Consider the following 25,396-nt stretch of genomic DNA (forward strand, 5'->3'; position numbering starts at 1 on the left):
TACTTTACCTCCTGTGGGTAGCAGCAGCAACTGAGGGGGGCTAGAAGCTGAAGTGTCTGGCCAGGTTCCCTCATGTGCTCTGGTTTTAGTCTGGCTACCTAACACTATTCTTCATCATCTGTGCTGCAGTCAATCTTCTCTCGTACAGTCAGTCTTTTCATGTGGAAATGCAGAGTGGTGTTAAATATTTTTTTTACCAAGTGCTTTACTATCCTTGTATTTTCTCCATTCTTATGCATCATTCTACAGCTGATAGTAAGTAATGAGGAAATTTAGCTTAGCAGAAAGTTTTGACTGAATATATAATCTTTTGGAATTGTGATTAGAGTTTCCAGAGTCCCCAGTAAATTAGGGCATTTGGCTTTTTCATTGTTTCAGAATTAATTATTGAAGTAGCTAAATGTTCAAGAACATAAAAATGTACAAATGGGTGTTAGTTGAATGGATGTAGTAAGATTTTTTCTGGCATGAAAAGCACACTATTTATGAGTTAATTTAATCAGAGAAGAAAAATATTGAGTAGGTGACGAAGTAAAAATGATGACTGTGTATTATGTTTTTGCCATGCAGCTGAACAAACACATTCAATGACAGACTTTGGCAGGAGCTGCAAAGATGTTCTTGACAATGGCATGAATAAATATTAGGTGCTGTACACAATTCACTGCATTCCAGGCCTTGAGCAAAACCAGGTGAGCTTTGCCTGGAAAATCTGGAAGAAACAATGTAAGAATGTTGGGAAAATGTAAACATCTACAGTATTCTCTGCAGCTGCTTTGCTGTAACATTTTCATTTGCATCAACAACAACTCTGTCATTTTTTATGTTCTCTGCTTCCATTGCATTTTTAGGAATCAATTAAACTCCCAGCTGCTTTAGAGTTCATGGTAGGCACTTCAGTAATATTGTCTAAAGGAAGGACTTTATACCTGCTAAACTAAATACGCTGATCAAGCCTAATTTCCATTGTTGCAACTAGTTTACAAAAATAAAAAGGAAAATAAATGCTTTGATATTCTTAGTGGTCAATACAGAAGCAGAGAGATATCTCCCAGTAATGTAAAGTGGAAACTAGAGGAAACTAGAGAGAGGCTGTACGACATGGATGTGGGCTTTGATAAATAGCTACCTGTAAGACACAGGTTGGTCAATGTATCTATTAAAAGAATGATTATGACAATATGGAGGAGAATTTCCTTTTAAAGATTATTTTTTTCTCCATGGACAGTTTACAGCTGTAGTCTCTTGCTAGAACCTACAGCAGTTTTGGTAGCTCAAGCACAGTTGACTGCTGAGGAGAAAAGAGAGATGGGAATATTCTGCAGTGCTCTATTCTTTATTCTGACTCCACTGAGTGAAATTTAATTCAAGGTTGGTCCTCACATCTTCAGTGTTCAGAGGGATAGCATTGCCAGTACCACTTTTTCATCTTCACTTTTTGTAATCCTGAGAATATTCTTAATTAATGTTGGAACAATAGTTTGCACTGACAAATAAAAATTAAACTTAATGTGGAATTTTCTCTCATTAGTTCTATTCTCTACTGATCTCATTTGCAAGTGTGCAATGTTCATTTCAGAGGTAGTGTTCTTAAGTGTATGCCTCCTCCTGTGTCACTTCAGAAAGCAATGGGGACAGTCTACTGCGAGCCTTAAAGATTAAGCTGCTGTGGCCTGATGATTCTACAAGGGATAACAGTGTCTCTCCTTATTTACATCATGAAGCCTGGGATTCTTCAGTGAGTCCCAGTAAGAATAAGCCTGCAGCGGAGACATCATTGGCATAGCTGGGAAGGAGAGAGACAGTTCATGTCGTTTCTGCAGTTTCTTTTCTGGAATGAGTCCCGGATATAACTCAGAGCAGCTTCAGACTGCTTGACCATCTATAGCCTCATAGGTGTGTTTTAGAAGCTAAGGACAGATGCGGTATTTAGCTGCTTGCCCAGAGCTCCCCTTATTTACTTGTTCTTCCTGTTCTGCGAGGGATGTGAGAGTTTGTGAGAATGTGTATGACCTTCCTGTAAGAACTTCAAAAGGACTGGGCCTGGCACATTTTATTTATGCCATATTTTTTTTACTGGAGCTAAACAGAACAAAGTAAAAATCCATCTTCTCTATTTGGCTTTCTCTCCTCTGAACCTTTCAAAAGTGAAACCAATGGACTCAAAACCTTAAAACACTGAGTGGGGCAGCAAAGAGCATACAGTAACATACTGGTGAAAAAGTCTAAAGACTATTTTTTTTGTCATCTTTACATATCAAGATGATAGATATTGAAGAAGGAGTAAAAATATGTCTCCAGCCTAGAACAGTTTTGGTAGCTGAGGATTTATGCTGTATTTCTGTCTGTGATTATAATTTTGCGTCTGAGTATGTGCCTTCTGGCTTTCTCCTCTAAGTTTGTAAGAGACGGTGTATTTGCTTGAAATGACCAATATATCTCTTATATTATACTTGTTCCTTAGCTGTTGTCTGTTATTATTAAACAAGTAATAATTATTAACAAAATAATTTTCTGACTCAAAAGGATCCCAGAAAGGGAGATCAAGAGACATCATTATTTGTTTGCAACTGCATATTTTTTAAGGAAAGTGGAGAGATTATTCTGAGCCTCAGTTGAGAGATGATCTCATCAAGCCATTATTATGCCTATTAGAACTATTTCCAAATACTTATTACTAGAGGAAGTTCTCCTGCTTGAATTGTATCTCACCTATGGACATACATGGATGTATTTTTCAGGCAAGCTGAGAACTTGGCTTCTTTAAAAAAACTCGCGTATACTTCCGGAATTCTAGTCCTAACTACAATTTTTGTGAAAAGCTTGAAAATTTGGGGCCCAGAGTCTGAATTAGATAATATAGTGCTTGCTTCATTTGTTACATTAACTGTCTAGAGATCCATCCCTTGTGTCATATCTTACCAGGACCTCGACAATGGAGATAGCAGTCTGGGAACAGCAGCAGCATGTACATGGTATCTGTGATTGTCAGATGTGTGTTTTGGACACGCAGAAAAAGCATTGATTTGAGCCACCTTTTCTGAAATATTTGGCAAGCTTCACCCATCTGTTGTTATGCAGGAGGTCAAAGCATATCCCAACTGAAAGAATTCCTCACTAAGAGGGGACTTCTGTGCTTCAGTTAATTATTGTGAATCAGCTAGAGGAAAAACAATAAAATATTCCCATGTATGAATCTTGGGGCAGAGGTTGCTATCCCATTTTTAACAGATTTTAAGTGAAACATCATTTAAAAAAAAAAAAGTATAGTGGGATATCTATAGCTGGTTATCTAGTTCCAAATCTTGAATATGGACTTGCAGATCTTTGCCTTTATACTGTAATTCTTAATTGAAGAACTTTACAGCACCTAGAGGCAAAATTTTGAAAAAATAAAACTATGGTTCAGCATAAGTATGTTTTCAGGGGAGTAAACAATTATTGACGAAAAACTAATTTGAATTTCTATAAATGTTGATGAAAGCTGTGTTGGTAAGTTAGAAGGTAAGCAGACAGTGAATAGGAATAACTCTGAGTTTGACTTAAGAGCCAAATTAAGTGAGCACTTTGATTAGGGGAGATATGAATACTCTCAGGATGTGAAAGGGGCAAGGGACAATTGCTCAGTCATTTTGGTAAACCCATATTTAGTCATTCAATCTGCTTTCTCCTGGAGACATTGCTTAGATATTGATATTTGTCTTGTTTCTTGTATGTCATCTATGTCAACACTTAAAAAAAATTGTTAGGAGAATAAATGCTTTTTTTTTAGTCTTATGGTTATACTAGTAGGATCAACTAATCATGGAGAAAATAATTTTTAGTTATTTTTTCATCAAATATTACAAACAGTTTCAGAAAGCTCCTAAATGCAGTTATTTAAACAGCTTTAGCTTTATTTATTGCATCTGCAGGTACATAGCTTTCTTCAGGGGCATATCCATGTTTTGAAAGACTGTGAAAGTTAACTCCTGATTTTATTGCAAGGTATTTAAAATTACAGATAACACTTGTAATGAAGCCTGCTCCTTTGATTAACCTTGGTACTGACTGGGATTTAAATGTGATTACACTACCAGAATGAAAAGTTCTTGTCTTTTTATGATTCTTCTATATTTCTACAGAGTCAGAGAAATGGTTCAATTACTGAAAATACAAGAACAACTGCTGATCTGTATTCAGATCTTCTAACCTGCACATTTTTGTGGTGAAGGATTTTGTTGAGTCAATGACTGCATTGTGTTAAATAAACTAATTATAGTTACTTTGGGCTCATATTTACAAAACTCCTATAGCAACAACTGTTTTTTAGATATTGCTCGGGAATATTATATACATAAGCATTAGTAGTGACTTCTAATTTGTGGTTAGTTAATGATACATGGCTGATCATGGTACAGGAAAGGCTAGCTCTTGGTCTATCTGTTGTACTCTTTAAGAGATATAGGCAAATAAAACCCTGTAGCTGATAGATTTTGAGCTGTATGAACAGAGAAGGAATGTTAGAAATATGAAAAAAAATTTCTGGTCACATTATTACATGAATCCCTCTTTAAGGATTTTAGTCTGAAAAATTATTCTGTGTTACCTTTAACATTTAATAAATTTAAGCCAAATTTTTATTTCCAAAAGAGAAATTTTATAAAACATGTGGATTCCCAGTTTCATAAGTTCCCGTGATGGTCTGGACCACTAAGCCATAGAAAAAACCCACTCAATTTCTCTAAGCCACTACATAGTTTCTTGGCAACTGATGGTAAACAGATACTGCTTGTTAGGAAATCTATCTGCCTTTTTTTCTTTCTTATTTTAGATGTAATCTGGGATAAAAACCAATGCTGTCATACAGGTTCCAAAAATAACAAATCAAATAATATTTATAATATAACTTGGGATGTAATATTAAATTAAGTCTTTAGGCTTAGCCATATTGCAGAAAAAGTTGTAACGTAAGTTTTCCAATTCCAAGCAACAATGGCAAAAAACCCCCAAACCCAGACTCCAGGCAGTGCCTCCCTCCTGCCCATTTGCTCCTGGATGAGAACAGAATGCTTTGAAGCTGCTGTGATACATGGCAATATGAAAGTCTAAGACAGCTTTGGATCCCTGTCTCAGATCCTTGTAGATTTAATAAACAGAGAAGGGAAGCATGTTTTGTTACTTGTCTTAGTAAACACAGGGCACTACCCTTTATGAGAGCTGGAACTACCTGAATAGGAACTTAGAGTCAAAGTGAAAATTTTATGAACCTTCTCATTAACACCATCAAAACCAATATATGGATATCAATAGACATATATAAAAAGAGAGAGAAGCTGATATTTGAGTCAAGTGGCAATACCTAGGAAAAACTAAGCCATATAGACACCAGTCATAGATCCAGATTCTAGGGAATTTTTTCATAATCAGATATGTTAGCAAAGAAAAACCAGCAAATAAGGAAAGATGCAGGCAGACACTAAGAGAGAGCTCAGAAGCAGAACCCCTTGGGGCAGGGAACTGAGTGGAAGGCCAGATTAGAAAAAAGGGAACAAAGAGAGTATTTGTACTTATTCTGCTGATTTTGGATTAATTCTTCATAAGCGTGGCTGTTTGGAACAATACATTCCGAACAATATAAATTCCTCCCTTTGACAGAAATGAACCTTAAGTTCATTTAGAAATTAATCTAAAGTTCCTAAAAATCAGACAATTTTAGCTACTGTTTCAGTCTTCGGGAGAATTTCAACTGGATTAAGTGCCTGAATACCATCAATCAAAAAATTTCACAAGAATTTAATGTTAGTGATTTTGTGTTCCAATTAAATTAATTTGGTACAGGAACCAGTAAAATTATGTTTTCCATGTCTTCTGGTAAAGGTTTTTTCTGTATTCTGAAGTAATTAAAATATTCACCAAACCCATAAGATACCTCTTTTTTACTGCCTTGGATTCTAACACTCTTATGAGGTGTCCTAGCAGGATATTAGGTATTTTAAAATGTCGCCAAATACAGATTTAGATTTTGAAAAATAAGGCCTAAGTAGCTAAGTAATTATTGATGAATAATATTGTGTAAAAATCCTAAATACGCTATTCTAATGGAGCCAAACCCTGAGAACTTTAAGTAAATCATGAATTAACTGTGAAATATATGAAATAAAGTGACTCAGAATCTAATCTGTATATTCTTACTGACAATTAATCTTGAAGAGCTATGGAAAAACTGAAGAAACAGCAAAGGATCTGCTCCGTAGACCAGTATTTTCTAGGAAAACCTTTGTTCTCTGCCAAAAGTTTCCCATACAACTATTTTCATCTTTCTTTAAGGGGTAGATTGTCTTCCCATCTTGAAGTGCAATTTAATACAAATTTTCTGCCACAGAAGTGAGTTTGTTACAGGTGGGTAATTCTATCATGTAATAATACTTTTTCTGATGGAAAAAAGCCTTCAAACAAACAAACAAAAAAAGGCAAAAAGAGTGTTATTGTACAGTAGCAAAAACAAATAATTAATAAAACTGTAAAGTAAAATAGTCCCCTGCAGCGCCTAAAACAAATAAATTCATCATAAGCATAAAAAATTCTGCAAGAAAATAACATTAAAATTAGTAATTATTTTAAATGTGCTTACAGTTCCTGCAGTTCCTTTGTTTAATGAATACATTTCAAACACCAGTGGCACACTTGAAGATTGACTTGATCTCCCTCTCTGCATTGCTTTGAAGTTAACGGCAAACAGGGCTTTAACCTCACCTCCCAGGCTCTGTATTACTTCTTCTTTAACTAGCTAAATAATGCCTGGTACAGTTTAACAGTTTCACATTCTTCTTGTTCAGCAATGGCATTTAGAGGGTTTCAGTCCTCAGTTGATTTTTTCTGACCTGCACCTGCCTAAATAGTTGTTTTGATACAAATCTTTTAAAAGAGGTGTAGGAAAATAGGTAAGGGAGCAGGTTCAGATTAAAACATTCCTCTGCTTTTATCTACTTTTCCAGTGCTATTTTAAATTGAAACCTGTTTCCTTGAGCCAGTTCCTATGTCCCTAAAAACAGTCATGTCAGCACAAGGGAAAGGATGGGACAGGAATGAAGGTTGTGAGCAGAGGGAGAGGTAGTTCCTTACTCCGGAATTGTCACTGAAAATCATTAGAAACTATAACTAAAAGCAGAAAAAAAGACTTGCCACCAGAAATTTCGTTTAAAAACATAAGAAAAAGAAGAGAGGAATTATTAATTCACTAGAAGTACAGAAGGATACAATAAGCTCCCATCAATGCACCTGTTCCCCAATTTTTGGCGCAGCATAAAATAAGAGATTAGATATTTCTCCCTATATGTTATCTGGTGTGGGGTGTATGTGTGTGAGAACACACATAGGCAAGCAGGCACTTGTGCAAGTATCTTTTTTTTTCCCTCTTGGTTCTGGTGCTTGGCACGGGAACTGAGCAGAGAGGCCTGGAAGCAGGCTGTGGATGTGGCTACTAACATGTAAGATGCTGCTGGATCTCGTGCTGTCAACAGCAGCCAAAGGAGAGTGCTAGAAATGAGGGCTTGGGTGTGCTTTGGATTTAAGATATGTATCTGGATAATTAAACCAAGTAAAATAGATTCATTTTGGAGAATGGAACAGTGACAAGTTCTGTCAGCTTTGATTCTATCTGTATAATATTTTGAGATAGTGTTTTTAAACAGGGATTTAAACTTGTAAATCTGCCTAACACCCTTCCCATCTGTAGTCTGTGTAATGTGAACACCCACTCAGAAACATGGAGATCTCACTCTTGATCTCCCAAATCAGAATTGGAAATGTTTAGATCACAATTATTTTCTATGGGTTCATAAGACAACCTGATATCGTTTTTACATGAATGGCTTCCTAAAGTTTTAATTATATGTCATTTATTAAGGTTATATTAATTTCTTTCTAAGTCTTGGAAGTAAGAGGTTGATTTAATTGGTTTTCAAGGAACTTTTCAGTTCATTTGCTATTGTTATGAGACACGTATCATCTCCCATTTAATTAGTTTTGTTTCAGCACAAAAGTTATTGCCTGTTTTCCATGGTAGTTCCTATCCTTCTTGTATAGCATGTGTGACTGCTGTAACCTTGCCTGACAGGCACTTTTTTAGAGTCAGTAGATTTGTCTTTAAATTTCTATGTGAGGTTGTGTGAACAGGAGCAGGGAATGGAAAGTGCTACTATTTATTTTAAAAAGAATTTATTTGACAAATCATAGGCTTGGCTATATCCTGCAAGGATGTTTATGTGAGAAACACCTCTTTTCAGTTTGGCTGTCAGCATCCCTGGATGCACTGAGCATTCTTTGCAGGATGTGTCCCATGCCAGCTGGGGCAGCTGCCCTGCCTGCTGGAGACATGCAAGCAGCAGATCTTCTGCAGTTGCTCTTTCCAAAGCAGTTGGGTGCTCACTGTGAGCCCAAAGCTTGCTCAGATTTTTTCTACCTGCTACTTTACCCTCTGACTCTCCCAGCTCTGCTCTCTCTGTTTTGTGCTTTGCTAGCCTGTGTCAGAAGTAATGGACATCTGCAACCACCCAGTTCTTTTGGACACTGACTGAGCAAGAGATACTCCCATGAGCTGCTGAGCTGGTGGTAACTGGAAGGGAGATTGCCCAGCAGAGCTGGGGCACAGTGAGCAGCTTTGATGGAGTAAACAGCCAGTGAGGCAACAGCATCCCCAGGATCCATGAACCAGCCTGGGGTGTGACGTGCAGGGGATGAAACTGCAGATTTTTTGTCCTCAGATGTTCCTTTCTATGTGGGGCAAACAGTCAGGCAGCCTCATGTGTGTGATAGGAAAGCTATTGGTAGATTCACAAAATGAACTTTTCTGACAGGTACTTTCCACGGTGCAACTGAATTATTGCTGCTGCCTGCCAGCCTTAGGGAGGAGTTTTCTAATTGCTTTACATCCTAACCAGCCCTGCACTGCTCTAGGTATTTCCTCAGCAACACTGTACTATGTCATGTGAAGGCTATTAGCCCTGTTTAAATTATGTTTGTTTATTGATGTGTTAATTTTTTTTCCCAGAACTATACAAGTTTTCAACAATACACCAGATTTTTTATATATAAACTCTTTGGACAAAAAAATCCCATTTGATTAGCTCTTAGCCTTTTCTTTATTAATCAGCAACTCTTTTTTTTTTTTTTTTGCCAATTTCCAAATTGGTAAAAAATACCTAAGTTCAGAGCTATTAAATTGAAGTCTACCCATGTTGGATTCAGAGTTAAACGAGTAAAGGCAAACTTTATAATTCCTAGATACAATGACAAGGTAGAAAATAGCTGATAAATGGCTGTTATTCTGTTCTTTTTAGACAGAGAAGACAGAAATAACTTTCTCTAAATGTACTGCTATTATTATTAAGCTATTTATAAAACAGGGTCTCTTCTTCCAGGTTGGAGATGGTACCTCTGCTGGGTTATCATTTTATGTGCTTATGTATGTATGAACTGCAGGTAACTATTCAATAAATCCATTTTTCTTGTCATTAATATTAGAGGATTTTCAACTTCCACTTGCATGCTTTATTTATGATCAAGTTCTTGCAATCAGAAATGTGATCTTTAATAAAATGAAATGTATGTGTCTGATGGAAAGAAGCATTAATCATGCAGAAAGCAACCAATACACATTTGTTTCCTTTTGCCATATTGTCAGATTGCATTTCTATAGGTTAATCATGATTTGTAAGTAATATGTAAACATATTTCCAAAGAAGTGCTCTCCTTTAATGCACTGTGAGTCCAAATACACTAGAGTATGTTCAGTTCCCCCTTCTATTCAGAGAGCAGCATAATCCAATGTCCATTTACCTCTGCTTTCCTTCTAGGTATTTCTATTATCTTGCTTTTGTGGATTCCAAACTAATAGATGTGAAGTTCCTGAAAGATACATTTTAAACATTAGTACCACAGTGAACTGATTCTAATTTTCCATAATCTTACTGAAAGTTAATCTATTTTTTGCAATAATCATTAACGCTCTCTTGAATACATAGAAATTATTTGTGTTGATATTCCATTTATTTACACTATTGCATCATGATTAAAACCCACCTCCTGCAAAACAACTTATTTGCAAGTTTGCTAATATTCTACTTAAGATAACTTGGGATGTTAATTTAGCAGTGAACTCATTTTAGAGCTTATTCTTTTGGCAATGAACATTTTCAGAATAATGTTTCCACTATGTGAACTGCATGATATTTAGATCATACAAATATGAATCACATAAATTTAAAAAGTACATTCATAGCAGAGCTCTAACAACCAAGAAGGTGTGAGTGAAAATTGACTTAAAAATTCTTTGAATCATTGCATTAATTTCTACAGCAATTAATTGCAGTTATCATTGTATCCCTTTTGTGCTCACTGTCAACAACAGCCACTAATCAGTTGAATCTCACAGGCCCACACAAACTGTAAAGTGACCCACAGAATCTTTTCTCCTAGTCTCAATTTGGCACTGCTGTGCACAGCTGACTAGTGCTGGCTGTTCAAGAAGCAGAGAAAGTGTAACGGGCTCAGACATGTCTAGGCAGTGCAGCTCAGCCCTTAAATGCTGAGCAGCTTGTGTTACCTAAACAGATGAAAAAAATGAAAATCGGACAAAGATCTGCTGTGTGTCACTGGTAGAGCATTGTCAGGCAGACACAAAGGCTTTCGGTGCTGGATGTGTTTGCCAGCCCCTGGGTGGGTAACACAGAGCTGTTCTCATCACCTGTCCCTCCTGCTTGTGCAGTGTCTGCCACACACATCATAATGTCACCTGGGTGTTTGGTGAAGCTGCAGAAGTGTGGGGTAATCCTGGCCCTGGAGACCCTGTGGGGCTTTGGCACGAGAATGGCTTTGATGTGCTAAGCATGATCAGCGTGAATGTGAAGTGTCTAACCTGAGCACAGGTAAGCCTGAAAACTTAGGTGCTCTGAGATTTTGATGGCTGGGATGCTGTGGGTGGGCGTGGGCAACTGAGGATCTAAACTTTGAACCTGGATGCCTGCTATGTCAACCAGATCCTATATCCACCTGAATCCCACCCTTAGCCTTCAGTGCATTGGAAGATTGCTGCTATGGGAAAAGCCCTGAGGACAAGATCCTTAATAAGATACTATACTACTGGCATAGTACCACTGAGTGTATTGAAGCTTACATAATTTACACTACAAGAGGATTTGGCCCTCTGTCTTTAGTTGGAGTCTTTAGTCAAATCAGCACATAGCTGGTATGGAGGCAGTTCATTATGGAGGAGCCATATTCACCAATGTTCTCCCTCTGGGAGGTCTTACTCCTGTTCTTTTGTGATTTCTGTAGCTGTACCAATGCTGAATAAAGGTCACTGCCACTTAGAAAATAAGTTAGTTTTGTAGACTGAAGCTACGTAACAGAAACCATGGTGTATGAGGCTCCTCTCTGGGCTGGGGGCTGTGTATGTGTGGGAGGAGGGATTTGCAAAGCTGTGTAACTAGCCAGGGCAAATATCTGTGCAATATAAGGATTTTTCTCTTCCCTTCTTTTTATTTTTCTCTTTCCCACATTTATTTTCTTCATGTCTTCATTTCTTGCTTAGCTAAAGAACTGTTCCTATTCAGCAGCCCATTCAAGATCCGTTCAGGACTGTAGCTTAGTGAAATACTGGCTGCAGGCATAGCAGGACAAGCAGAGCTCTTGAATAACTGACTGTTGAAAGGCACTGTTTGGCAGTGCTAATTGTACACAGGGTACTGCACAACTGCACTGCTCTATTTAATGACTTGTCATTGTATATATTTTATAACCCTTTGTTAGCCTGGAAAATTTGCTTAGGCTGATACCCAAACTCAAAGTTGGTGCCACAATTTTAATTGAACTGTGAAAATATTCCAAACCCCTGCTTCCTTTCAATAGTGGCTGTGGTGAATTCCCTAGAACTAAGAAAATTCATAAGTGGTCTTCTCAAAGTTGTGCTACTTACTGCTTCAAATTGTAGACAAGAAGTTTTGCACAATTTTATGCAGTAGATGTACTCTCAAGGGAAGGACTCTGTTGATGTAATTGATTTACTTCAGAGAAAGTCACATAAACTTTTCCCAACATTTTCCTGTCATTTGATACTAAATTACTATAATAGTAGCAAAAAAAATTCAAAAGAGTTGAAGAGCAGCTTAGAAACAGCCCTGTTTTGAGACTGTTTAGACATAAGAAAAAACAGAGAACGAGTTTGTCTTTGCCTGGAACACAGGATAGTTTTGCTTACATTTTGCAAGTGAGGCTACTGTTGTGAGTTTTAAGTGACACTTTTACCATCAATATCCATCTTCTGTGGCACATACAGCTAACAATAAACTTCAGTGTGAGTTTGATACATCCTGACTTTATTTATGTATTTTCTTCTGCAACTAGAACTTAATAATTAAAAGATTCTCACCTTGCCAACAGCTGGGAAGGTGAGCTTAGTGTAGAAAATTTACTCATGTTATCCCATTTCAGTGGATTTTAGAACTGGTATACAATAGCTCAAATAAGGCACTTATTAGAGAAGCAGCATTGAGATATAGTGATTGTACTAATAGGACTACAGCAATATAGTTATATTGGTATAGTAATGAGTAAATTTTCTTGTATAAGCAAGTCTCAAGTAAAACCCTTAGCATTATGAAAATTGTAGCTTTGCATTATGAACAGTAATAGTATAGAGAGTCTCAGATATTAGAAATATTTAATCTGTTCGCAGGGGGCCAGAACAGGATCATATCCTCAGAGTGTAATAGTGCTTTGTTTCTTCTTATTTTAAATGTCTCAAGGGAATGGAACTTTCATGACTTCCATAGAGACACTGTTTCACAGCCCATAGATCTTTCTGTCAGGAATATTCACCTTACAGTCACTCAGATTTTTTCTGTTATGCAGGTTTGGTAGAATTTTTAGCTCCCTTGAATAGCTTTATATGAGAGAGGTGAAAGGAGAGGAATTAGAGAGAGAGAGATATCAAAAACAGTGAAGCCTGAGAAAAGCTCTAAATATTATTTCCCCATTATAAAAATCACAGCACCACAGATTGAATGTTGTTCTCATCAGCACCTCTAAAAATTTGAACCCTGTTATGATAAACGTAAACTTAAAAAGACCTTAATGTCAAGAGGAGCAGGAAGTTTACAAAACCAAGAGAAATTTCATCTAGAGGTAAGAGTAAAATGTTGTTTTGATTCACTCTAGTACATATCCTCACATAATCTGATATATCTGCCTTAAACTTCGAGGAATTTGTGCTCTTTTATAGACAGTGAGACCTTGCAGTGAAACGGAAAAATGGGAGTTAACTTTAAAAACATACTGGCTTTCTCCCAAGAAGTGAGTGCTGACAAGTATAACCATATTACTAAAATCACATCGGGAACGTGATACATTAAATAAAAACATGATCATCTACAGCCAAAGTAGTTTGTATTTTATCCATGAAAAAAGCATCGTGTTACATCAATCTGTCCAAAAAAATGGGGCACATCAGAAAACAATGTTAAGAAGGCTTTTAAAACACATCATTGAGATTACAGCACCTTTAAAAATAAACAGCACCGAATACCAACACAGGTAAAATGTCATTGTGAAGCCCAGATCTGAAATTCAACGGAATGCTTTATAGCTTTCCAGTGTGTGATAAAATCTGTTCACCAGATGTACTATCTGTCTCCTGTGTAGCATACTTGAGCATCATCTAGGTCTGAGGCCCATTTATTTCATGTAAATGCCTTTCCTGTGCACACCTTAGGGCACCCTAATTCTCCATTTTATTTCAGGCACTGCACAGGGTACCATCTGGTAGTGTTAAGCTCATCTCATTTTATTGCACTATTGCAGTGGCTATATCCAGCCCTATAGCATTCTTTCAATGAAGAGAGAGTTCAGTTACTGCCAGCTATTTTTTTTTTTTTTTTGCCAGAAACACTATACACATGCAGAGTTCACATGTATATCAGTTTCACCTGAAATGCAGGTCACAGCTTTTCACCCCATGTGGTTAAAAATCACTAAATAAGTGGTGGCTTGCTGATATCAGGTACAGCAGCAGTCCTAGCATGGTGTTCTCTTAAGAGCAGGAGATCTTACTCCTCCAACTAATGATGTCTTTATAATATCTCATTTTTATTATTTCTATTAAAATAAGGAAAAAATTATATCACACCCTAAAAAAGTACCTTACAGGAATAACTTAATATTTAAAGGTAGCAATATACTTCTCAACTGTACTTCATTACAAAGTTTATTTTCTATTTTAGGCACAAATTTATTTCTATGCATCACATTCCTTCCTGTTTATTCTTGTAAATTATTGCCATTAAAAATTTTAACTTGAAATTGAGGTTATGGAAAATTTTGTCCATTTATGGGTTCTTCTTCATTGTCTGTCATTTTTAGTCATCTTTGTCCTTTTGAGTCTTTGTCTCACATCTTAATGGTCTGATTTTTTTAAACTCCCTTTTGTGCCAGCAATTTTGTGCTCCTGGTTATTGCTACTTAGATGTCTAACTACCTCTTGGGCCTACAAATGAGGGAGCTGGAAGTGTAAGTGCCAATAATTACTCACACAGTTTTCATGTGCTAAAAAGGAACCTGGTTTTTCAAACTCAGAATGTTGTTGGCTATAGGTTTGAAGCAGGTCAGGTTTGAAAGTATAATCCTATTGTGTGCTGTACAGCCAAATTCTACTTTCCTGTAAACTCTGCTGATTTTAGAACGGCTGCATGCCGGTAGGGCAGACCAGAATTACCCTCCCTGTTGCAGCTCTACCAATGCTGGAGAGGAAAAACCCACCTTTGCTAAATCACAGTGGAAACACGATGTGAAACACATTTAGCACCAAGTCAGGTGCTGTATAACAAAATACACAAGTTTCAGCATTTCTTAGATGTGGGAAAGAGATGCCATTCTGCACATCAATGTCAGCATGAATGAAAAAAATGCTTTTCTCCTTCAGGATTTTTAAAAGCTATTTAGATCATATTTTCATTGCATCCCCTTCCTCTAATGTTTTCTCCCTAGGCAACATCAGAACCAGAGTAAGATTTTTTGGATGCAGCATAACACCTTTCCTCATTTCTCCATCTTTAAATCTCTGTCTCCTCTTTAGAGCAGTATTTGGATATGATATTATCCTTTGAAGAAATAAGTGCAAGTGTCACCTTGAAGCAACAGTTATGTTAGTCAGTGCTTCCAGACAGAGCTCAGACAGTGTAGATTCTTCAGCAATCACAGCAAGAGATGGCATCTGTCCTTTCTCACCCTGAGCAATAGCAAATGTTCCAATCTATTGAAAGACAGAAACATTCCATTTCTTTCAAGAACGGTTCCAGGTTTTCTGCAAACCCTGGCTGATACCATTTCACTGGTACCACTCAGTTCATGTCTCACCCTTCTCAGCTGTGAAAATCTGGATGAAACGTTCGTGTGACTGAACACTCCCAGGAGCTGGGCAGTTTCAGTTTTGATCTATCCCCAAACAAGGCAACTGATGAAAGAAATTAGCAGGGGAGGAGGGAAAGCTCCCTTCTCTGCTGGAAATTTCCACTGCTGGAAATTACTCTCGTTCAATAACCCGCTGCACATGACAAGAAGATGACACTGGACTGCTTCAAAAAATAGCTTGGCACATCTCTGGTGAGCTGCACAAACAAATCATCATAAAAAAATAAACACTGCTAAAATGCATTCTCCCCTCTCCTTCCTCCTGACTTTCTCTTTCATGGATTACTAGTAGCCATAGCATGGCACTGATAGTCATTACTGAAAATCCCACTTTCCAGATAAGTAGATAATAACAATGAAATTTCAAAAAGGTGGAATTTTGTTCCTTTTTGTGAATTCTGAATGTTTGAAGTTCAGACAAAGTTTGAAAGCCTAGCAATGACAAATGTAGGTAGATTCACCTGGATTAGTTATCTGTGTTTATATGAAGGACAAGTGAATAGAAATAATAATTCTCGCTATCATACATTGTTGTAGGAAGAGTTTATTTTTCTGTTTGCAGTCTCAGCTGAAATCAGGAGTAGTGGATTGTGACTAGACAAGCTGTGATTCTTAGCAGCCATACAAAGTACCATTTTCTAATGGCTTATAAATCAGTAGAAGTCTCAAAAACAAAAAGCTTCATATTTATTTTCCTGGAGATCTCCATCTCCTTTAGCTTTCAAGCCACTTGTTCTGTAAAAATGTTAATGATAATCTTAGCATGAAAACTTCCTTTCACCCCATCAAACATTTCATCCCAATAATTCCAAATATATTCATCTGTGAAGAGTTAACTGTCTGAACAAGTCACCATACACCTTGGAGGAATCAGAACTCAGAAATTCTGGTAGATAACTAAGTACTGAGATTTTCTATATACCAAGAAACGATGCTTTGAGAGAGGGAAGAGAACTTTAGAGCTGGCAAGGTGTGATGGACAGGTGTGGGTGCAGCAGGGTACCAGACAATATCTGTTGAAGGACTGGAGCCTAAAATATAATTAAGACTGTTCGTTTGGCTTAGCAAAAAGAAAACTCATAGATTTTTGTTGATAAAAACGCAAATGTGATAATTTAAACTAAAAGGGGAAATACAATGGCACACACTCATATCTATAACATTTATTTTCCATTAGCAAAATGCTAATTAACCATTAATCATTTGATAATGTATATGTACCAAAAGCAGCTCAAAAGTCAAATTGTCTAAATAAATAGCACAGCAGCCAGTCAAGGTGAAAAATACCATGCTTCTTTATAAAGAAGAAAAGTAGAAATCATTGTTTCCCCTTACAGAAATTGTAGCTGTGGCATACATACAGCTGTAGTTATGACACTGGGAGTTATGTCTAGGTAGTCAATCTTTTCCTACAAGTGGCTGCAGTTAAGTGGAAGCAACACTAAAACAGACTCACCCATCTCTGCAATCAAACTGGGAGAAAACTGTATTGGGATCCATTGGACAGTGGAATTTGAAAACATCACATTCTTCCAAAGGTTCCCTCTGAGCTTGTTTCCTAATGCTAGTGACTTCTGCTCTGAGCTAATTTCTGCTCCACTCCCACTGCACATTTTTGCATTCATAGGCCCCTGGAGTGCTGTGCAGCCAGACCTGCCAGCATTGCCTGTTTATTTCAGTCTCTGGTATGATATTGAAAATAACATCTCAGCCTGGAAGTATATTAAATGAAGTGTGAATGCAAATTACTAGCAAACCATCTTTTCTATTTTACAAAAGGTTCTTGTTAGATTGGTTCATTCTGCAAGACTTAATACTGTAGGATGGTCTAGGCGTTTTTCCCATTACAAAAAATCCCTAATAACCAGTTCCACATCTGAGACAGTGAAGCTTAAAATCAACCATTGTGTAGTATATGAGAAGTAACTATTTTTTGTAGGTTTTTTACTGTACATTTGGGATTATGATTTCATATTATGCAAATGCATTTTATGAAACCATAACACATAAATGTGTACTATTGTTAATACACATTTGCAGCATAGCATGTGAAGCCTCCAAAAGAGCCATTCTGGTGTCTTCTCTCATTGCGCATTATGAATAATAAACAAAATGTAGTTAGACATATTCTGTATTACAGAACGATAATAGTAAAAATTACATCCTGTCATTAATATATATCAACAGCATGTATCCTGGTAGCTCAAAAAGGCATCTCAATGTGAATGCAGGTTAAACAAAGAGAAGAAGCTGTCTAATTCACAGCAGGAACAGGGACTGTTCAGGACAGCTCTGATTGTTGAACTTGGAGGAAATGATGGTAAACAAAATTTTGCTTATTCCTCGTTTCTTTCATCTTCTCAGTGGCATAATCTTTTCCACTGGAGTCATTGCCTGCATGCTAGTTCCTGTGTCATATTTTACAAAGTACTATAGTAGACCTCAACTATTCTTATATTTGCTTTCTAAAGAACTCCAAAGAAGCAACTGGTGTGTGAGCAGCCTCGCTGCTACTGCAATGCCTTGCCGAGGTGCTGAGCTTTTGACAGCACTACATGCAATGATTAGGTTGGTGAGGCCATTCAGACATGGAATCACAACTGTGCGTTATTTCTTCTTCAATTAGTAACAAAAAATGAAGTAATTTAGCAGTTTTCCACTTCAGTCTGATTTTTGCACTAGAGGTGCAAAAAAATATCCCTGTCAGCGTTCCCCAAAAAAATTTGTATCAACACTAGCTTGTGATGTATAAGTGTGCTTGCATTTCCACTTATTTCACAGATCTCAGACCTGTTCAGAGTGCCCATTTCCTTTATGCAGTGTGCAAAGTCACACTGGTTAATGTTATTCTGCTGTGATGTACAGAAATGCATCTCTCTACCTCTTACCAGTTACCATTGCTTCCACAGGGTCACAACTTGTCAGCCACAAATCTGTGCCATCGTAATAAACCCAGTAGTGACCTAGTGTCTTTATTCATGTTTCTGATATCCTGGAGTGATATGTGGGGCCCTTTATGTGCTTGCCAAATCTGAAAAAAGCCCAAAAGCAAAGAAAAGAAAATGAAAACAAACAAACAAAAAAATCCTACACCAAGACAAAACAGACAAAAAGTTGTAGGGGTTCGGCAAGGTGAGGAATGGAGCTGTTTTGCTGTTCCCCAGATGAAGTCTTTAGTAAGGTTGCTTTTTCCTGTATTCTGGTACTGAATGAGGCTTATTCTGTCTGCTAGAGCTATTTCCAGTGTAATCTTGCCTACATAAGCTGAAATATTGGAAAGGCTTTATATGTCTTTTGTAGGCTGAGTTGACCACAGGTTCTGGGTATTACTACTTGAACATAGTTATGTGAGATTTAATTAGAACTGCCATATAACCCTTTATCATGACAAGGGGGAAAATTAAGTTAATAGCATGGTTCAGTAGAGAAAGCCAAGATGAACGATTTCTAGAAAAATATTACTTTATTTCAAACATCTGTATTTTGAAGATTCCTGTAGGTATCAATTAAAGAATTTTCCATATCTAGATGACACTAAAAACATGTTATCTAGACTTGAGGAATAAACACTAGAAATTATGTCTTCTGTATAAAGAAATTTGCCTATCTATAAAGCTCTTTTTCTGTTTTGGCTTTTTTTTTTCTGACTGCAAAAATATTTGTAAAGGTAATTTCACCAGACATTTGCAGACTTTGAAGTACTTTTGTATCCATATAGTTTTTTATGAATAGGTAATTTTGATCTGCACTCTATTCAACTGAATGTTTATTGGACTGTCTGGTCTCAAAGATGCCTGCTAAAAAATATAATTACCCTAAAATTACTAATGTAAGATTTATTCATTTACCCTTTAAGTACTTTGCAACTTATTTCCATTTTTTTCTCCTTCAATTTTTCTTCCAGTAAAATCCTAAATTTTTCTAATTTGCTGTGCTATTTTAATTAGACAGTTTTCCCTTATTTGTATAAGTAGGTAGTCATATAAGTTTGAGACTGTAAATCATTCATCCATTAAAAACTCTATTTCCTCATATTGCAAGTTTGATTCATTTGGGAAAGAAAAAAACCTTGACATGGAATAGAATTATGCAATGTCATGGACACATTAACATTTGGATCAAAATTTTACATTGTGTCAGCCAGTAAACAGTATAAATGGTTCGGATTTGCAATAAATAATTGTCTATTAATACCTTGGCGTGGTGTAGCAAATTAAAGTCTCACTTCAGTAAGCACAGATGTAGGTAAGAGCTGGGCCTAAAGAGAGCAACTGCTATGCAGCATTAGAGTAGAAAGAGCATCATGAAGCATTACTGCACCTTTCCAGCAATGAGAATAATGTATACAGATTTAAACAGTAATAGATGAACATAGGGGGAGGTAGGTTGTAGGTGCAGTTAAGACTAATCAGGCAAGATTTAGAACCATTTGTTTCAGATGCTCTGTCAGGCGCTTGTCTTGCAGAAGATTAAGAGAAGCATTTTAAAATACAACATTGTGTGTTGTTGCATACAGAACAGAGCCCATAATTCAGGATGATCAGGACATATGACACTCAGGGACTTCCTGGGTCATTATGTTGGGTCCATTACTGTGGTAGTCAAACAGCCACCAAATATTAACAGTATACTTCTTTTGTCAAAATACTGTGTTTTGCAGCTTGCAGATTGTTGTCAATTGTCTTGAGATTTTCACAAATTTAATTGCTAACTGAAATTTTGTCAAATTACTTCAGTAACTTCCTGCCCTACAGACTGTGAGCAGATGGTCCTGAATGATCAGTATCTGAAACTCAAAGTTCAATTTCTCGGTGTGGGTTATTTCTCTGAATGTTTTAACAAGCAGACATGCCATAACTTCAGTGCTAAAATTCAACACAAATAGCAGCATGAAAATTGATTAATTTAAAAATGTAAATATATATGAACAATTAGGTATTAATGATTATTCAGAGAGTTCCAATACAAAATATTATCTCTCAGTCCCTAGTGATGTCCTCCACAAACCACAATTGTTACTCCAATTTTGAGCGTGTTTTTATTTTTGCGTTACCGACTCAGCCCATAATCCTGTAACACAATCTAGCTTGTCCATACGCTAATGGGAAGGCATTAATCAAAACACTGTTCCCCGTTACATTAACTACAGAGCAATATCTCCTTATTTTGTATTTCCTAATGGTTTCTTTGTCCAAGACTGTTTGAAAACGCACCCTCAGCATTCAGAACTGCAAGTCGCCCGTGGTCTGTGCTTGATTGGCTGAGTAATCTCTCTCATTTTCTTTGGCACTTCGTGTTCATGTCCCTGGTGTCTGGAGCATGAGTCAGTGCATTTTTAAGCAGAGTACAAGGTCTATATTTTGTAGATCTAAATCCAGTCCTGCTAACTGCATAAGACAAGGGCTTAAAACTCTTCCTCCAGTCCAACCAAAATTTAGTGCCTGCTCTGAGGGAACACAAGAACGGTCTGCTTTCTGCATTGCCTTGTGCAGTGGGACAATTAAAAGAGTATAAATGTACCCATGAGAGCCAATGGCTCTGGGCTTGGGAGGTCCTTGGATAGGTCCTTGAGAGCTTCTTCCTTAGCTCCTCCAGCAGTGTTATATCTCTTCTCCAAACCTCTGAGGCTATTAATAAAAACCTGAAAATCATCCATCTAATAAAACTCATGTCACTTCTTGGAACAGTTAGACCTCTTTAACTTCCAGTGACTTGCTCCATTTGTACAGCATACTCTGTTGACTTGAGTCCTTGCATAATTACTGTGAAATAATGCATGGTATTACATGGTTATCCACTGAATAACTTCACTGGGAGCAGTGGTGATTACAGAGTAAATTGTTAATCCTCCTGTGCTATTGTTTGGTAACTGTGCAATTATTCCTGGTCACCTGTGCAAATCAAAATTACTTGATAATTTTTCTCTTCTTCTTTCTTGCAACAGTTGGAAGTAAGTTAGACCACTGATGGTATCTCAGTGAGGTATGTGGATCCAAGCTCACCAGAGCAATGCATTGATTTCTATATGCATGGGACAGAGGTAAAATTTGTCTGTATGAACACCTGTACCTACATTTTTAGCACCCTCAATGAAATCAGGCTTAATATTACATTGAATAGACTTCACTCCCACCCAGTTGCTACGTAGAGACTTCTGAAATTAATTAGGCACCCTGAATTCACTCCCACACTTAAAAGTTTTGAATTTTGAACAAGACAGACCTGAGTTTGGTGAAACAGCAAAAGATCTAGAGCAGGATTTGAAGAAGGCTGTGGTTAATGCATCCTATAGCAATCAAAATACAACCAGAAGCCATGGCCTGTGAAGTATTTGTTCTGTGGTCAGAGAATGCAAGTCACCAGAGAGGACAAGATGTAACTTTTTTACATAAGCAATAGAGTGTACACATCCACAGCGTAACAAAAAAATGCTAGGGATATAACATGACCTGATATAATTTTCTTTAATACTGGGCTGAGTTGCATGCTAGAATATAAAGAATTAATTACATGATACATAACCAGCTCCCATCAGTGTTCCAGCAACTTCTGAAGCCCTATTTAGGTATGCCTTTCCTGTGACATATACCTCCAGTATATCAAACAGCAAAGCCAACATAACAGAAGCGTGCATATCAATGTGCACAATATCATCCTGGTACAGAAATTTTCACAGTTAATTAAAAAAATCAAATATAAGCCGCTCGTCTCCTTACTAAACTAATTAAAAATATAAATACAATAAGCCCTGACTGAGCTTTTGACAGGTCATTAAAATACAGAAAATTGAGTCAAGTACAAGGACTAGTTTCAATACATAACACAGTGAAATTATGAAATAAAATGGTGAGACTGAAGCTAAATTAACACTTGTTTTGTTTCCCTTCTTTCTCATCTGGTATCAGTGGCTGAATTTATGCTGTGCAGTTCTCCAAAGGTAAATGCCCTGACAGTTTACTGTGTGAAGTCAAAAATGCCATTTACTGCTTCCTTCTGGCTTTTAAATCTGCATCTCTGGCAGCATTACTGGCTGTATGTATTCCATGTGGTGCCTTTTTGACTGCAAATTTTGACATAATTTTCAATCCTCTGAATTTTTTTAACAATAAATATATAGTCTCACCACTCCAGCTGTGGCCTTTAGAAATAACTTTGGTTAGAGGTCCATCAGTGCTTTTGGTGCATGGGCTTAGGGTTTCCAAGCAGTACTAAGATTTAGCAAGCATTTTCCTTGTAGGAGCTTTAATACTGTGTGATGAGGGCTGCACTAGACTGTCATATTGGCATTCCCTTTCTTTCACATAGAATTCCCAGTCCTGAATGTACATAGTCTGTACAGCTTAGTTTGTTCCTGGGCACTCTCCAAGGGCAAATAGATATTTCACTTGTTGAATTAGAATAGATCTGACTTCAGAAGGTTAGTTTGATGCTTGGCTGCAAGATATTCTTCTCCCATTATGTTTGCAGCGTGAGGAGTTCTGCAATATAAAAATACCCCAAACAACCCCAAAAAAGAATGGATGTTGCCACTGTGAATATTTTCCTGTTGACCTTGATTTATCAACAGCATAAAAATGTCCTGAATGCCTTTGAATTTCCTCTGAGCTCCCATTGAGAGGAGCTTCAGGAATATTCCCTGTATTGTTTGGAGAAAAGGGGGGATGCCATTGTGATGCTGCTTGCTAGCATGCTCCAGCTTCCATTTACTGACATCCCCCATACATTCTAGAACAGTGTGTAATATAGTTTTCAACTGAAGTGATTTCCAACACAATTAGGCCTGCCTATAAATTGGCAAAAATTTAGTTTTTAAGGATCTGGACTTGAGGGAGCTTATTTCCTGGTATTAGAATAGGAGACGGGATCAAAGCTTTCCTCTTTGCATGGGTATAGCAAGAGCCTCTATGCTGAACCACAAGGATGAGGGAGAATTCCAACAAAAGGTTTCCCAAAGGAGTTTCTTCCTCAGGGCTCGTCTGCTTCAAGAGTTCCTCTGCAGCAAGCAAGAATGTGAACTTCGCACAGATTTGTGTAACAGCCCTTGGACAGGCTGCCTAAGGAACTGCTGTGAAGCAGAAGAAATGCTATAGAGTCATGTTCTTGCTTGTTGCTGATTCTCCCTACAGAAAAGTGCCCCTGAATCTGTTTACCCAACACTGAGTCTCCCAGCTGGAAGGAGTCAGGACAATCGACATTTGTCCTTGTTGCTGTGGCCTTTAGGATTCATTCGCCTGTGCTCATGCATGTGTGTGCTTCAAAAAGCCAGAATCCTGCACCAACATGTTCCTCGAAAGGAGGAATAAATAGCTGGAAAATATCCTAGTCAAAAAGCTTAGGTATGGTTTTATAACTTAGTTAATGGTTTAGTACAGGAGAGGCTGAGAAAACATGGCAAATATGTAGTAATGCTGGATCTTCCTCATTCTCTATTCTTTCCTACTGCCTCTACATCAGATGAGTCTCCTTTTTATCCCCAGCATTAAGTTTTTATCACTTTACTAAAATACTATAAATCAATAAAATAGGGCAGAAAATTGCTTTCTTACATCATTGCACCAACATGCCGCTTGTATGGTCTGGAATGACAATGAGACATCCATCTTTCTGTGTAAAAAAATGCCAGTTCCCAGTATAAAATGCCAAGTGGTATATGGCTTAAAAAAATTCCAGATCAAACATTAGCTTCTACTGAGATGAGAAATGCCTACTTCACCTTTCTAATTTTTTGAAGATCAAAAGAAAGTTCTAATTCTCTGAACACAAAGTATTATTAATAAATTAATATTTATATTCTGTCCTAAAACTCTCTTCCTTGCCATTCTTCTTCCTGATAGTTTTTGCTTGATTCTCATGCCAAGATCTATGAAGGCCTTTTTTTTTTTTTTTTTTTTTAATTTTTAAATATACTCACTAGGGGGGAAGCTCATAAAATTCAGCCTCAGCCACAATCTGGACTATGGTCTGCCAAGCTCCACATAAATAAATCATCAAGTCATTTTGGCATCTTCTGAGCCAGAAGGAATATCTTCGGGGTAGATTTAAAGAGACATTATCCTATAAAGTATGTCCTTTGTGGAGAAAACTAAGCAGTAGCTTAAAGGCTACTTTGAGTCTCAGACTCAGAAATTTTTGCAGATGATCAGTACAACGAAATAGGGTGAAAGACTTTTTAATTCCAAAATTACAACTGTATTAGTTAATATTCCCTGTTGCTATCCAAGCAGAAATTAAATCAAATTCCCGAGACCTCAGGGTACTGTGAGCGGGTGATACTGGAGATGACGATTTTGTGCTAAAATGTCTGCAGAACACACAGCAAGTGGCCTTTTGAGATTTTCTTTAGGAATCTGAATGCTGAAACAGGGGTAAAGCAGCCAAACATTTCTTGGCTTTGCACTCTCTAAAGCCAATCTAAACACTGAGACACGAGACCGCTCCAGCTCCGGAAGAGCATGCTGGCCTGACAGCATGTTGGCCTGTCAGCTGGAGGCATCTCATCCCTCTCTCCGTCCCTTATGCCCTGGGAAAACAAAACCTCAGGTCAGTTAAAGAGAGCAGCAGTCTCCTGCAAAGGCCCCAGGGGTGGCCACTTGGGCAGGAGCACCATGAAGGACGTGCGTCCTGCAGCTCAGGCTCAGAGCCGAGTCCTGGTCATGGGACCTCCGTGCTGGCTGGGAATGATCTCTGTAGCTGGCTCTGAAATGGAGCTTTGTTTGCCTACCCCTTGTGGAGGGCATCTAAAACAAGGACATGTAAATCAGATAACAGTCAAGAGAAACAAGCTGTAGCTGGTTTGTCAAGAGGAGGCCTTGGGCCATAGTCCTATCTGCCATTCACAGGTCACTGAAATCAATGGAGTTGTGACTGCAATTACACCACAGGGAATCTGGATCCTTTAATTGGGACTGTGGGAAGTTACAGAACAGTAACAACATGGAGGAAAATTGCCTCG

At 37.5% G+C, this 25,396-nt stretch overlaps 1 long non-coding RNA gene across 1 annotated transcript in view; it reads right to left on the reverse strand.

Annotated features, from left to right (window-relative positions):
• The window catches only part of LOC116789780, a 35,022-nt gene extending 28,338 nt beyond the window's left edge, over positions 1-6,684 (reverse strand). The window contains exon 1 of the long non-coding RNA XR_004358151.1: positions 6,614-6,684. This is a non-coding gene — a long non-coding RNA (uncharacterized LOC116789780). The remainder of the gene's footprint in view (positions 1-6,613) is intronic.
• Positions 6,685-25,396: the final 18,712 nt, after the last annotated feature.

Source organism: Chiroxiphia lanceolata, chromosome 7 (assembly GCF_009829145.1).
Source record: "Chiroxiphia lanceolata isolate bChiLan1 chromosome 7, bChiLan1.pri, whole genome shotgun sequence".
NCBI classification, from domain to species: Eukaryota; Metazoa; Chordata; class Aves; order Passeriformes; family Pipridae; genus Chiroxiphia; species Chiroxiphia lanceolata.